Source organism: Choristoneura fumiferana, chromosome 12, assembly GCF_025370935.1.
Source record: "Choristoneura fumiferana chromosome 12, NRCan_CFum_1, whole genome shotgun sequence".
Classification (NCBI taxonomy): Eukaryota; Metazoa; Arthropoda; class Insecta; order Lepidoptera; family Tortricidae; genus Choristoneura; species Choristoneura fumiferana.
In genome coordinates this window covers 8,152,375-8,166,602 of record NC_133483.1, presented here as the reverse complement: position 1 = coordinate 8,166,602, position 14,228 = coordinate 8,152,375, and the positions used below count along the sequence as shown (strand labels likewise).

General features: G+C 40.4%; 1 protein-coding gene and 1 pseudogene across 2 annotated transcripts in view; one reads left to right on the top strand and one right to left on the bottom strand.

The window, feature by feature from the left end:
- Positions 1-14,228, top strand: part of LOC141433234 (uncharacterized) — a 337,942-nt gene that overhangs the window by 172,643 nt on the left and 151,071 nt on the right. The window lies entirely within an intron of this gene.
- Positions 2,082-13,318, bottom strand: LOC141433625 (equilibrative nucleoside transporter 4-like; annotated as a pseudogene).

Sequence of the window (14,228 nt, the reverse complement as noted above, 5' to 3'; positions counted from 1 at the left end):
GTTGTCCGGCGAGGAAGCAGAGGCGGCGACTGATTACTTATAATAACTACTTGACTTTGTCATTATAACGAAATTTCATAACATAATTCATCTCATAACATTAACTTTCTGAAACTAAGCATTTTTCTCACTTTGCGGCATAATTAAAATTTACACAACGTATCAGAGGGTCCTAAATACTTAAAACTAGACGATCACATTTATTTAGATATGGCCAATAATTAAGATTTATATAGGATTAAATATGGACGCGACTTACGTCGGTACTTTTATCCATTTCTGATAAGACCGGGTTAGCAGTCGTTACACAGGGCCCAATATTTGGTGCAAGGTTATCATTTTGACATTTATTTTTACTAATTATGTATATGATTTGCATCTACTAATTGCATACAGCTGAATCCAAACTCATTAGTACAATAAGTTCTTTGGGTTATCGCTTTGAAAAAATAAAATAATTATCTGATTCAACGTTACTTTTGTTGAAATTACGTTGGTGAACTTGACGACGCAATTTCGCTGTAAACAAATGTGTGTTGTACTAGTTCGTTCATCAAAGGTTGTACTTTTTCTCACGTGCTCATACTCGTGTATTATATATTTTAGTTTTTTTTATCCCCGAAGCAGAAAAGTCATGATTTTCAAAGACCTACCCGACGATACCCCATACTATAGGGTTAGACGAAAAAAAAATCACCCCCACTTTACGTCTATGGGAGGCACTATAATGTTTTTTTTTTTAATATTTTGAAACTAGTAATATTCAGGTTGCATAAAACAAGCTAACTAACACACCTTTTCTACAATGGTGGCCCTGAATAACTGAAATATTTACAGTTTTGAGTTTGCGAAATAAAAGTTGCGAAATGAACCCACAGGTTGCCAAACGTGACGTTGCGAAAAGGCAGGTGAAATATTTACTAACTACTTAAGTACTTGCGGATTTTTCGGGGCGATCGATCTGCTTGGCCATTCTGAAAACATGGTTTAATTTGCCTAGCTCGTTTCACCAGGCTACTTTAATAAAAATAATTTCATGCATAAAGTCATTCGTGAAAAATTTCTGAAAAATTTTTGTTATTAAGGACTGACACGGTGCAGAGCAGCATGAGCGGCACCTAACAACCAAAGGGCTCGCCATCAGCAGCTGGCTTCTGCTCCCTGTATTTACTTCACGTCACCAACGATGTGCGGCGAGTTTCGGTGCGGCGCAGAGCAGCATGAGCGGCACGAGCAGCAACCACAGTCGCCATCAGCAACGGCTTCGGCTCCACTCTTTACTCACGTCACCAACGATGTGCGCGAGTGTCTCGGTGCGGCGCAGAGCAGCATGAGCGGCACGAGCAGCAACCACAGCCCGCTCGCGATCAGCAACTGGCTTCGGCTCACTTTATTACTCACGTCACCAACGATGTGCGGCGAAGTGTCTTTCAGTCTGCGGAGCAGAGCAGCATAGCGGCACGAGCAGCAACCGCAGCCGTCTCGCCATTCAGCAGCTAGGTCTTCGGTCCACTTCGATTACTCACGTCACCAACGATGTGCGGCGATGTCTCTGCGGCGCAGAGCAGCATGAGCGGCACGAGCAGCAACCGCAGGCCGCTCGCCATCAGCAGCTGGCTTCGGCTCCACTCGTATTACTCACGTCACCAACGATGTGCGGCGAGTGTCTCGGTGCGGCGCAGAGCAGCATGAGCGGCACGAGCAGCAACCACAGCCCGCTCGCCATCAGCAGCTGGCTTCGGCTCCACTCGTATTACTCACGTCACCAACGATGTGCGGCGAGTGTCTCGGTGCGGCGCAGAGCAGCATGAGCGGCACGAGCAGCAACCGCAGCCCGCTCGCCATCAGCAGCTGGCTTCGGCTCCACTCGTATTACTCACGTCACCAACGATGTGCGGCGAGTGTCTCGGTGCGGCGCAGAGCAGCATGAGCGGCACGAGCAGCAACCGCAGCGCGCTCGCCATCAGCAGCTGGCTTCGGCTCCACTCGTATTACTCACGTCACCAACGATGTGCGGCGAGTGTCTCGGTGCGGCGCAGAGCAGCATGAGCGGCACGAGCAGCAACCACAGCCCGCTGCCATCAGCAACTGGCTTCGGCTCCACTCGTATTACTCACGTCACCAACGATGTGCGGCGAGTGTCTCGGTGCGGCGCAGAGCAGCATGAGCGGCACGAGCAGCAACCGCAGTCCGCTCGCCATCAGCAGCTGGCTTCGGCTCCACTCGTAGGGCCACGCCGCTGCTATCTGTGGGCAGTAGGGTTTCTGCTCGAGTTTTCTCGAACTCAAGAAAACTCGAGAAATTTCGCTTCACTCGAGACGAGAAAACAATGACCGCATCTTGAGAAATCTCGAGTTCCAAAATGCGCCAGGTGCAGCTTTTCGCTGTTCATGGCTTTTTGGGGACTGAATAATTAAAGTAAAATTTGTGCGTTAGTCATTATTAGCCGTGTAATAATAAAAATGCTTTACTTTAAGATAAATAGCGGTACGCCACGAATATAAGTTGCAGTTTATTACGTAATTTTGCTGTGCAATCAGTAGGTAATTTTGAAGTGAATTCGGATTTTTTTGCATAAAAAAAGAATTTTATTTGATGTGCGTTTAAATACTACCCATTTATAACAGAGTACCTACCGCTATCTAGCTACGGTCTTCTTCATCAGGGCCAGTTCACCAAATGATATTTTCTGAATGTAAATACTTGACTTGGAGTTAAAGATGCCAAAGTCGCTATATATAAAATTTGAGGGTTGCCCTCGATTTCTGACTTGGCGACAATGGGACCACCTCAGAAGTACAGTCCTTTAGAAAAAAAAAAAATTTTGGAATTCGGCCTACAATTGGCGGAGTTATCGCGTAACAAACACACAAATAAAATATAGTAGACGAATTGAGACCCTCCTCCTCCCTCCTTTTTTGAAGTCGGATGAAAAAGTTCTCAGGCGAAGTCGTTTTTTTTGGTTTGTTTAACTAGCAAGTCAGATTGTATATCCAAAGCCGTTGTTATTCCAATGACCTTTCCAATTTATAAATTTCTGACGCACTGCCCATAATCTAGAGGTCAGGAGTACAATTTATTTTTAACCGACTTCAAAAAAGGAGGAGGCTATCGATTTGGTTGTATGTTTTTTTTTGTTTGTTACTTCAGAACTCCGTTATTTATAAACTGATTTCATTTTTTTATTGCGTTCGTCTAGGGATGCCTTCAACTAGGTCCCATAAGCACCAAGTCAGGATCAGATCAGATGATAAGATCTTAAGAAATCGAGAGAACTCTTCAAATGTTGTAGGGACATCCATAGTAAATTCAATATATTTAGTAGTAACTCGTGCATTTGCTCTTGAAAATCATCATTTAGTGAAGTAGAATTGATGATGAAGACCACAGTTGACCATCGGAGTTACTACTCAATTACAAGTATTTCACGGGTTGAATTTTAATTACTTTGCCACAGTTGTGAAGCAACTTATGCTCCTCGTAATGCATATGGTAAAACGGGTGGTGAAGCATCAACACTCCTCAATAATGAACGTCTCAGCATCGGAAAAAGCAATCTTTCGTAAAAGGAGACGAGCAGTTGTTATTAAACTGTTGTATCTTAGATTATTTACACTAAAAGCGTGAAAAAAATATAAAAAAGAAATTAACCAACTACAAAAAACCATGAAAATAATTTTCTACCAGTCTGAAGTCGGTCGGTGCCTCAGCACGAGCCAGCAGGAGTGATTGAAGGCAAAATAAAGTGCGCAGGTGAGGTAGATGACTATAGGTCCACTCCTGCTTGCTCGTGCTGAGACACCGACCGACTTCAGACTGGTAGAAAATAATTTTCATGGTTTTTTGTAGTCGGTTCAATTTTTTTTTAGGTATTTAAAGTCAAAAAAACAGAACCAATCGTACCTTTCCGATAAAGTCGAATAGATTGAAAGCGGACATCAGGATGATGGGCATCCAGGATCCGAGACGGCAGGACGGCACCTCTGATGCGATTCCGGGGTACAAACTCAACGTTGTGAAGTATACCAGGCCGATAGATACCATATAGGGATAGATGGACCTTGCTACTGCCCATCGAGCGCGGACACCACCTGAACACAATAACAAAACTTAAGTATACTCGCAGTTAGAACTCCAAGGCATTCGTAGAGCGTTAAATGCATATTATTATTACGTTTTTGTCGTGGACATAGTAACGTTTGTAGTAGATATTTGTATAATAATGAAAAAAACTAGTCAAATATACAATTTGAGCTGTACTTAGTTTTGTAGCAAATCAGGTACCTAACTATTTTTAACATTTTAGAAGTCGGTTACCTGATGTGCGATAAATATGTACAGTCACCAGCATTAATATCTGCATCTGCCACAGCGGAGCGTGCAAAAATATCCGACACGTCCTTCCGGCCCTAGAAATAGAGTCGTATCAGATATTGGTGCTGGTGACTGTACCTACGGTCAATTAATTAGATTCCTAGGCCACCATTAACCTTATTATACTAAATATTTTTACGCAAAAATGTCCGTAAATGTTGACATTATTCTTTACATATCAGAAGGCGAAATGCATAGTTTATGGTCAGAGATGATTGCTGGCTCGCTAGCTTGACAACAATGTCGCATACAAATAGCATTATTGTCCAGTCTCAAACTTAAAAAAAGTAAAACCGGCATATAAATGCTGGCACAATACAAGTCGTATACAGCCAACTCAAATGGCCGGTATCAGATACTTTGTTGGAATACGGACTTTTTTTATCATGTCTGAAATAGCTTGTGGTGTTTTCGGTGGAAAATTCACCTGTAGTTTTTTTTAATGAAAAAAGGTGGGAAAGCATGAAAATTTCATTGGAAATTAATGTCATAATATATTTTGAGAATAACAACAAAACGTTTGTCACCCCCGACTTTGTCACTTCAAAGTTCCATATCTCAAAAACGGCTGAACCGATTTTGATGAAACATGTAGAAGAACCATCGCTTTCAAGCTTTCAAATAAAAAACTGCATTCAAATCGCTTCACCCGTTTAAGAGCTACGGTGCCACAGACAGACAGATAGACAAACACACATAGTGGTCAAACTTATAACATCTCTCTTTTTGCGTCGGGGGTTAAAAAGTATTAGTTTTGCCCTTCACCATTTTTGAGAAAAACTTTTAGTCTCGGCTGCAATAGCAATTGCTGGCTTCGTATTAGTTAAGCGGACTTGCGAGCTCGTCCGTTTAAAACTCGTACTCAGCTAGCAATTGCCTACTTCCATGCCATGACAATAATCAACTATTATTCATGCTTATCGAATGACGTAAAATATCACAATAACGCAGTTAGCCTATAAGATTCAAATTGGTTGACTGTACGAAAAAGTTTTCTAGTAAAAACATAAAATAGGAATATATGTAAAGAATGTATGTAAGGTATGTATGTACGATTACCTAAGCACTTTATTCTACAAAAGAAAAGAAACAAAATATTATTGAGAAATTTCGAGATACTTGTAAAAGGCGGACTTATTCCTTTAAGGGATCTCTACTAGTCAACTTTTAAGTGGAAAAGTAAAGGTATTATGTGTTTTTTTTTGTTATACCTGTCGCAGGAAGAATTAAGTTTTCATTCTCATATTTTATTAGCTACGCCTATGAAAATACAATCGCAAAGTTACGTTTAAAGCCCCCATGATGTAGGCCTCTCATTTGTCTCCACCACGATATCCTCCACTTTGTAGGAGGGCCGGGGGGTGCGAAGCACGACGGGAGGGGAAGTGGAGGGCTCAGAGACGCCCGGGGGAGAGCCCAGCGGCGCGGCCGCACTTGACGTCGGCGAGTACAGGGGGTTGGCGAAACTGAAGGCGTTTCCTTCCCTATCCACTGAAATTACAATAAAACGGATTAAGAAATAGTTATTTGTGTCACGAGGGAGCAAAATGGTGTATTTACGGCGAGGGCGTACATTGAATCCAGAATGTAGGGAAGGATTCTACAATAGAATCCTGAGCATAGCGAGAGATTCTAAGGTAGAATCCTAAGCGTAATGAGGGATTCAAGTGTTAACGCCCAAGATGAAAATAATTTTGCTCCCGTGTGGCTCATACAACTTTTCACACCGAGCAAAATTGAAAAAAATATATCTAAATATCATTAAAGAACAACCAGCATAGAAAATAGCGTGGCATTACAATTATCAACTTCAAAAATTGTCATTTGCAATAAAACACTTAGAAAAGCCTTGAACAGAAAAGTTGCACTTTGCTCCCTCTCGACAGGGAGGAAAAGTTACTTTTCTGAAGGAGAGGTGTGAAAAGATTATTCCGTCTAAAAGCAAGCTTGTACAGCACATTCATCGATCTGTGACTATAGTTATTGCCTAACGCTCAAGCGCTCGCGATCGCATGCATCATCTCTTTCAACCGTCATCCTTACTGTGTGACAGAGAGAAGTGGTGAAAACGATTGTGATTCCGAGTGCGTTAAACAATAAGGCCTCAGACTCAAACAGAGCTTAAAGTAAAGAGATAATAAGGCCTCTGAGACTTAGATGCCTTATTACCTCTTTACTTTATGTTCAACTGAGATTTCTATAAAGTGTGTATCTAAGTATACCTAGTGCCATTGACGAAGACGCGTGATTTTGTCAAAATTAAACATTAATGACATTGTATTAAGAACCATGGCACGCGTCATCGTGAATGACTCTACGTATGTGTGCTAAACTTAATAAGTGCGTGTACAGCCCATTCAATAAGTTAGCTTTGTTTTTTGGGATAATCAGCTAAAACCAGGAACCTATACTTTAAAATAATTACCCGTTGTTGATAGAGTCGGACTTTGCAATTTCAATACGCCGTAACTACCTTCACCAGCTGGTTCACCTTCTATCTATAAAGAAGAAGCAAGGTTTAGAGCAAAATCAGGTTCGATTGCCTATGATCCTATAATGATCTGACTTCAATTAAGGGAGCCAAGGAAGTTATAATGAGGTTTCCTACTGAAATTGTTACCACAACTGCGGAGCGGACATTCAGAACATGAGAGAAAGCCATGCATGGTCTTTTGTCTTTGTCAGGAACCCCATAGGATCCATCTGTCGTCGTACTATTCCTGTCCGGGTGCTCGATATCGCATTTACTATAATATCTTTGAGCCCTCATCCCATACTATGTGATAGAAAGAAATGGGGAATTAGTCTTTTCCACCTCAGCACCTCAAAAAGGCATTTTGCCTTCCGAAATCAGTGAGCAAAATCGCTACAGTTTGCTCACTCCCGTGAGACAAAGTGCTTTTTAATTTTTTTATATGCTGAGTACAGTTTGGGTCTACTCACTGAATTCCAAATATAACCAAAGAGGATTTGAACTTTAGATTTTGATCTTCTCATAATTTCACTTCAACACGAAAAAAGCGTATAGATGCATGATCAATCAAATGTTGATTCAATCTTAAAATACAATTTGGGCATAAAAAATATACTAGATAAGTACTTAATAAATTACATGCACGAAATATTCCAAAATGGAAATTTTCCCGATTCTTTTAATTAAAGTATGCAACCTGGTGCACACGAAAGCCGCTTCTCCTTGTTTGTTCAGTTATAAGAGGCGCCGTCATACTGCGTCTACAGTTGTAATAAATAATTTTTTAAATTGAATGAATTTTAACAAAAATCTATTTATTTTTAATGTAATATATAATTTAATTTGAAATCTTAATAAAATATATTTACAAGTTAATAACTTATATCAATAATACGTTTATTGTTTAAACCTTTTACATGACCCCAAGTAAGCTTTTGCAAGTATTAAAAACTAAAGTGTGGATATTAGTTACGACGAAGTTCTTACAATACAAATGCATGTTATGCAGTATGAGATGTGTATTGTATCTACTGGAAACTTTTTTTAAGTATGGTTTTAAATGTTATTAATTATATTAATGGTTTCTTAATAATCGATTGTATTAAAAAAAATGTGGTTTGTTTGTAATCAGGTAGGTATATGTGGTTTTCTATCTTCTTATGTTACATTTACAAATTATATGTTCTCGCTGCTGAGGTGAAACAATGTATGTGTCACACGAGACCAAGTTTTTGCATCTCGTGTATTTAATCCCTTGTTGCTCTCAGGATTCTAACCTAGAATCACTCGCTAACGCTCGTGATTCAATTATAGACTCCTTCGCTGACTCGGGATTCAAAATCAACACTCGCAACAAAAACAACTTTTGCGCTCCTTGTTGCACAAATAACTATTTCCAGTCTGCTCACTTACGATAGGCATATACCATTTTGCCTTCCGTTGTGCGGTCGTCGCTCCACAACTTTACGGCCCCGACGGCCATCAGTTCTGTGAGCAGTGTGCCCTGTCCACCGACACGAGTGCTAAGTTATGTCGTTAACATTAGTCCTTCTAAGGATATCCTCAATTCTAATTCGATCTCGTCTCGCAAAGATAATCCGAATATGTGAGTACCTATTTATGTATAGCTTCTCATTGTTTTTTGAGCGGCGCACTGTTGGCGACTAAGCTAATTTAACCTAATCTTAATAACCTTAATGCATATATTTTTGGGGTAAAAAAATATCAAACTTACCAAAGTGGCATCTTCATTGGGAGTCACATGCAGCAGTATTCTGCGCCGCTGCCGTGATTCGTTGGTGAGCCGTAGGTAATGAATCACCAATGGGTGGCGCATCATTACGTGGTGCAACATGGAATGACCGAGCAGTATCAGAATAGAAAATACAAAAAACATGAAGGTGCTGCGGCGTGGCTGGCGGAAGCCATACTTGGTCACGATCCGGTCGAGTGATACCCAGAAGCCGGCAGCGCCTGCGAAATTGATAAGTAATAAAGTGATTGCTATGTATTTTCGACAGATGTCTTGGGAAAATACTTATTCAATGCAGTGTATGTCGAAGTCAACGTTATACTTAGGTACAATTTTATGTAAAAGTTCAAACACTAAGTGAACAGTGAAAGGTAACAAACCTCAACCCTTTTGAGTTTATCGAAGGATAAGAAAGATACAAAGTTGGTGACAAATTAATGACCTTCTGATTTGGCAGACAGGACTTGAAATTATTATTTGCCTAATTCAGCCGCGGCAGACATTACTATTGCGCCAAATTCTTAACCCTTCATGTCGTTGCAATCTTGATACCGCAAACACAGCAAATCTCAAAAATCTTACTTTCTCCCGCCATGACAGCCTGCGTATACCGCGGCGGCAGGCAACCAGTGAAGCCGTAGTAAGAAGCTTGCTGCACCGTGCACCCGAATGCGACGACGCCAATGGCCACCAAGTTGATCGTGTAGGACACGCGAGTTGAAAACCCGTCCCATCCGATGTTGCAGACTGCCACGAACAGCATCGTTGCCAGGGACACCAGGATGCCTGGAAGAGTTAAACTAAGATTTATTTGTCAACTACAGCACCATGCAGCATGCGGATTGAGCATGGTCCATGCTCAATCCGCATTGAAACTTACAGGCTTGACTTAGTTCGTTGTGAACACACTCGAAAAAGATCTTCTGAAAATAACAAAATTAGTCGGACCGTGCCTGATTATCAATCGTGAGTTAAACCGTTTAAATTGGTAATTATTTAAATCATGTCTCACCTCACTAGACCTTAAAACTAAGATCATTATTACGTTAAGGCTAGCACAACATTATCCGCTTTTCGATTATCAGAAAAGATCTTTCCTCTCAGTAGGTTCTGCAAAAATCAAGAGCCGTGAGTCGCTCTATCGTACTTACGTGTAAGCGATTCTTTACACTAGCACTTCTGGAGATAGTCCGGGTCATGGTATAGCATGCTAGCCCTGCTACGATCAATGTCATTAGGGAACAACCAATTCAAGTCAAATGTAACAGCATTATAAGTATAAGTACCTACCTACGTTGATTTATATTGCATCTGCTTAGGTTCTTAACATTAGCGTAGGAGTGATCCGGGAAAATTAATTCAGAAAATAATATTAGCGATTAAAAACTATAAGGACGTCTTGTAGGCTTTTTAAAATCTCGATTTAAGGCTTAAACTGACAGTTCTTGTATGGATCTGACAGGACTTAAGACCACTTCAACCTAGATTAAAAAGCCTGCAAGAGGACGTAAATAATGTACCATCAGCCAAATAAATGGTCTACCAATTTTTAAACCAGTTCCTATCAAATTAATATGTCGCTAAAGTCGAACTTTCACGTTGACAGATACGTCTTTTGGCATTATTGTTTTATGACATGCAAACGATTATCAACTCTAGGGTGGAAGACCACATATTTGGCTGATGGTACAAGAATATTTCTTGAATGAATAATATTATAAACGTTCCGTTTCTTGATAAATAAGTATTGTGTTGGACAGTTGACTGTTAAATATGTAAAGATAATATCTATATGAAAAGAAAAATAGCACACATATATACGTATTAGTAAATAGCTCTTCAGCTCTGGCTTTTCTCTTTCAGCTTTCTTTTTTCCAAGTCATTAAGTGTGCGTAGGTACACATAATTTAAGCGTTTTTCCTCAAAGAAGTAAGTACCTGACTAAAAAGTACTACTTTATTTAATTATTTTACCCAATATCCACCAGTTCTCGGGAAACTATTTTTCTCAACATGACATGTAATATTGACGTTGTGTTACAAATAATAGGTCGAGAAGTATCGCGCTGCAGGCGCTGCGGCTCAGCTGCGTGCGCGCGGTCACTCTAGCGGCCTGCAAAGAGATTTCATACAACCTTGCAGGCTGCTGGCCGCAATGCGACCGTCTTTTGTTTCAACGCGCGCTCTGCGACACGCACGCGGCCCACGCCCAGCAACACCACAGCACGCACAGCAGCACCGCCAGCAGCCAGCGCGACACGCGCGTACACAACACCGCGACCAGACTAGCGTCCCGCCAGCTTCGTTTCTTGTTTTTTTTTTCATTTTATTTCATGTAATGTTTGAGAAAAGCACTATACAACCCTCGGCCGGAACCTGGGGTTACCGGCCTCGCATCCCTATCCGGCCTCGCTACGCTCGGCCGTCTATATCTGCTTGGCAGGCAACCCCCTACTTCTCGGCCTCTACAGTAATGTACTATAAACTGGCTTCTGGTCGCTTAGTTGTAAATTTATACTCACCAAAAGTGATTCTAGTATTGTACGTAAACAAGTCCACGAGGAGGTTGTTGGTGACGACGGCCACGCAGGCCGAAGCGATGTACACAGTGGACATGTCGAACATGATCGTGGTGTTCGGGTAATGGTGCTGGAAGTAGTCCACCGCCATTATGAAACTGTGGACGAAACGTTGGCGGAAAGAATTGGTATTGAAAATATTTAGGCGCTTGTGTGACTGCTACTCATCTTTGGACTAGGCACAGCCCTACTTTCAGAATTAGAGAGCATGGACTAGTTCTCACACACGACAATACAATAATCTGGTAATTAAATTCTGATGGCCCGGCCAGGATCATCGCACGACAGAACTCTTCAACACAATGGTGTTTGACTTGAAACATGGTAGATGGTAGGGGTATGAAATTCGGATGATAATACAAGTACCTACAGTTAACAAAAAGTAGGTACAATCAGAAAAAAGCTTCTGCTATTTTTTAACCGACTTCAAAAAAGGAGTAGGTATCAATTCGGTTGTATTTTTTTTGTTGTTTGTTATAGTACCTCAGAACTCCGTCATTTGTGAATCTATTCATTCTATTTTTTCGTTTGTATAGGAATGCCTTCAATTAGGTCCCATAAGCACCAAATCAGGATCTGATGATTGAGTCCTAAGGAAATCGAGGGAACTCTTCAAATATTCTAGGGACACTGTATATAGTAGTAACTCGTGCATTTGCTCTTGAAAATCATCATTTGGTGAAGTGATGATCAAGACCACATTTGACCACTGGAGCTACACTCAATAAGACGTAGGTACTTAACGGGTTGAATTTCAATTACTTTAACACAGTCAGGTGCTAAGCAATTAATGCTCATCGTAATGCATTTGGTGAACGGGTGGTGAAGCACCAGGACTCAGTAATTAACGTCTCTGCACCGGAAAAAGGTATCTTTCGTAAAAGGCGACGAGCAGTTGCCATTAAACTATTGTATCTTAGATTATTTACACTCAAAATGCGTGAAAAAAATGTTATAACAAAAAATTTAACCGACTACAAAAAACCATGAAAGTAATCTACCAGTCTGAAGTCTGAAGTCGGTGCCTCAGCACGAGCCAGCAGGAGTGATTCAAGCCCAATATATGGTACGTAGGTGAGGTAGACGACTAACTATAGGTCCACTCCTGCTAGCTCGTGCTGAGGCACCGAATTCAGACTGGTAGAAAAATATTTTCATATAGTTTTTTTTAGTCGGTTTATTTTTTTTGTTATATATTTTTTTAATAAATTCTGTTCTAATATATCGGCGGCCGATCGTAAAATCCGCCAGATTACGAAATTCCTGAAAGCGCCATTTCCGAACGCTTGTGCTAAGTAAACATAAACTTCCGTGCCGTCTGTCTATCTATCTGTCGCGTAGGTAGTATTTTTTCAATCTGACGTTTCTAATTTTTACGGGTCTCATGGTCACAGGAATTAATTACAAAAGAACCACAAAATCAATAATAAGGGAATGCAGAAGTTATTGTGCGTATTTTTTGTTCTAAAATCAATGGCGCTAATTTCTGGCCTATATAGTTTCTTCCGCCAAATTGCATTGCCTGACTATGAAGCTTGAGCTATCGATCTCTAGCCGGATAGATATTTTATTAAAATATAAATGTCTCCTCTTGAGTCTTAAGTGTTTAATGTGTATTTTAAGTATGTAGTACCTGGGCGAGCCGAGGTTTGGTCGGGTCAAAACTCGATAATTAGCGTTTCCCAGAGATAAGAACAAGCTAGATCAATTTGTCATCCCCGAATACATAGGAAATTTCATCGAAATAATTGGAGCCGTTTCCGAGATTCTGATTATATATTATATACAAGAATTGCTCGTTTAAAGGTATTAGATATCCGTTGCCTAAGTATCCACAACACAAGCTTTATTTACTTTCGGATTATAGGTCAGTTGATGTCAAGGTCCGGTGATATTTATTTTTCTCTTTATATCTATGATAGGAACTTCTTACCTATTGAATGGCAGTAAAAAAGCTGGCGCCCGCGACGAACAGCGTGAAGTAGACGGAATTGTACCGGTCCGGCGGCGGCGCCCCGGGCTCCATGGTCGCCAGCGCCTCTCCCCTCGCTGCCCGAATGCACTCTATGCGAGCATAGCCGCGCCCTAGGGTCTCGTTCATTTTACACACTCTCACACACTCATTCTTTTTATGACTTTCTTTTTTCACCTCGATTACATTTTTTTTTTACTTTTGTTATTTAAGTAGTAGTTTGCACTTTAACACAATTTCTAAAAATAAATATACCGTGGTAGTTATCCGACCGAAAACTGGCTGATTTTGAAACAAGTCGTCCTACCTACCCACGTGTCTCTGTCAACCTCGACACTGGCAGATCATCAAAAAATTGATGGAGCCACTTTTCCTAAGTTTGAATTGAAATATACCTAATTAATTACATGGTCACAACGAGAATTTATTTTTAGATTTGCAACGACGTAACCAAAACGGTCCAAACACCCACATCTGAGAACTCTATGGTGATGTGAAGGTATGTATTTAACAACGATTTTTGTTTATTTCACTCTTGTTTATTGTATTATTTACCTAAATGCTGAAGTTTTATCGGTTTTTAATATTATCAACAAAATACCGCCGGCGGAACTGCTGTCACGCGCGGGCCGGTCGCGCATGCGTGTTCCGCATTGATTTTCAGTACCCAAACGAATTGGTTGATTTGATAGACAGTAGACACGTAGGTCAGTAAATGTAGTTTCTGAAAATTAACACAGCTGATGCCCTGAACTTATTAATTATTACTAGTACTTGGGCGACCGAGCTTTGCTCCAAGCTAAATCGATTTTTCATCCCCGAATACCCTTACGTACCAAATTTACGTACGAAATCGTTGGAGCTTTTTGAGATAACCGAAATATGGTCACGAGTCAGTATATATATATATATATATATATTATATATATATATATATTCTTAGAAATGGAGATCACTTTTATTAAAAAAAACTATAATCCAAGTAACTAGTATTGATTTTATTTCTTATTACAAAATAATTACAAGAAAATGAAAATAATGTTAAACGGAGTCGCAAACAAATTATTATTCGAGCGCA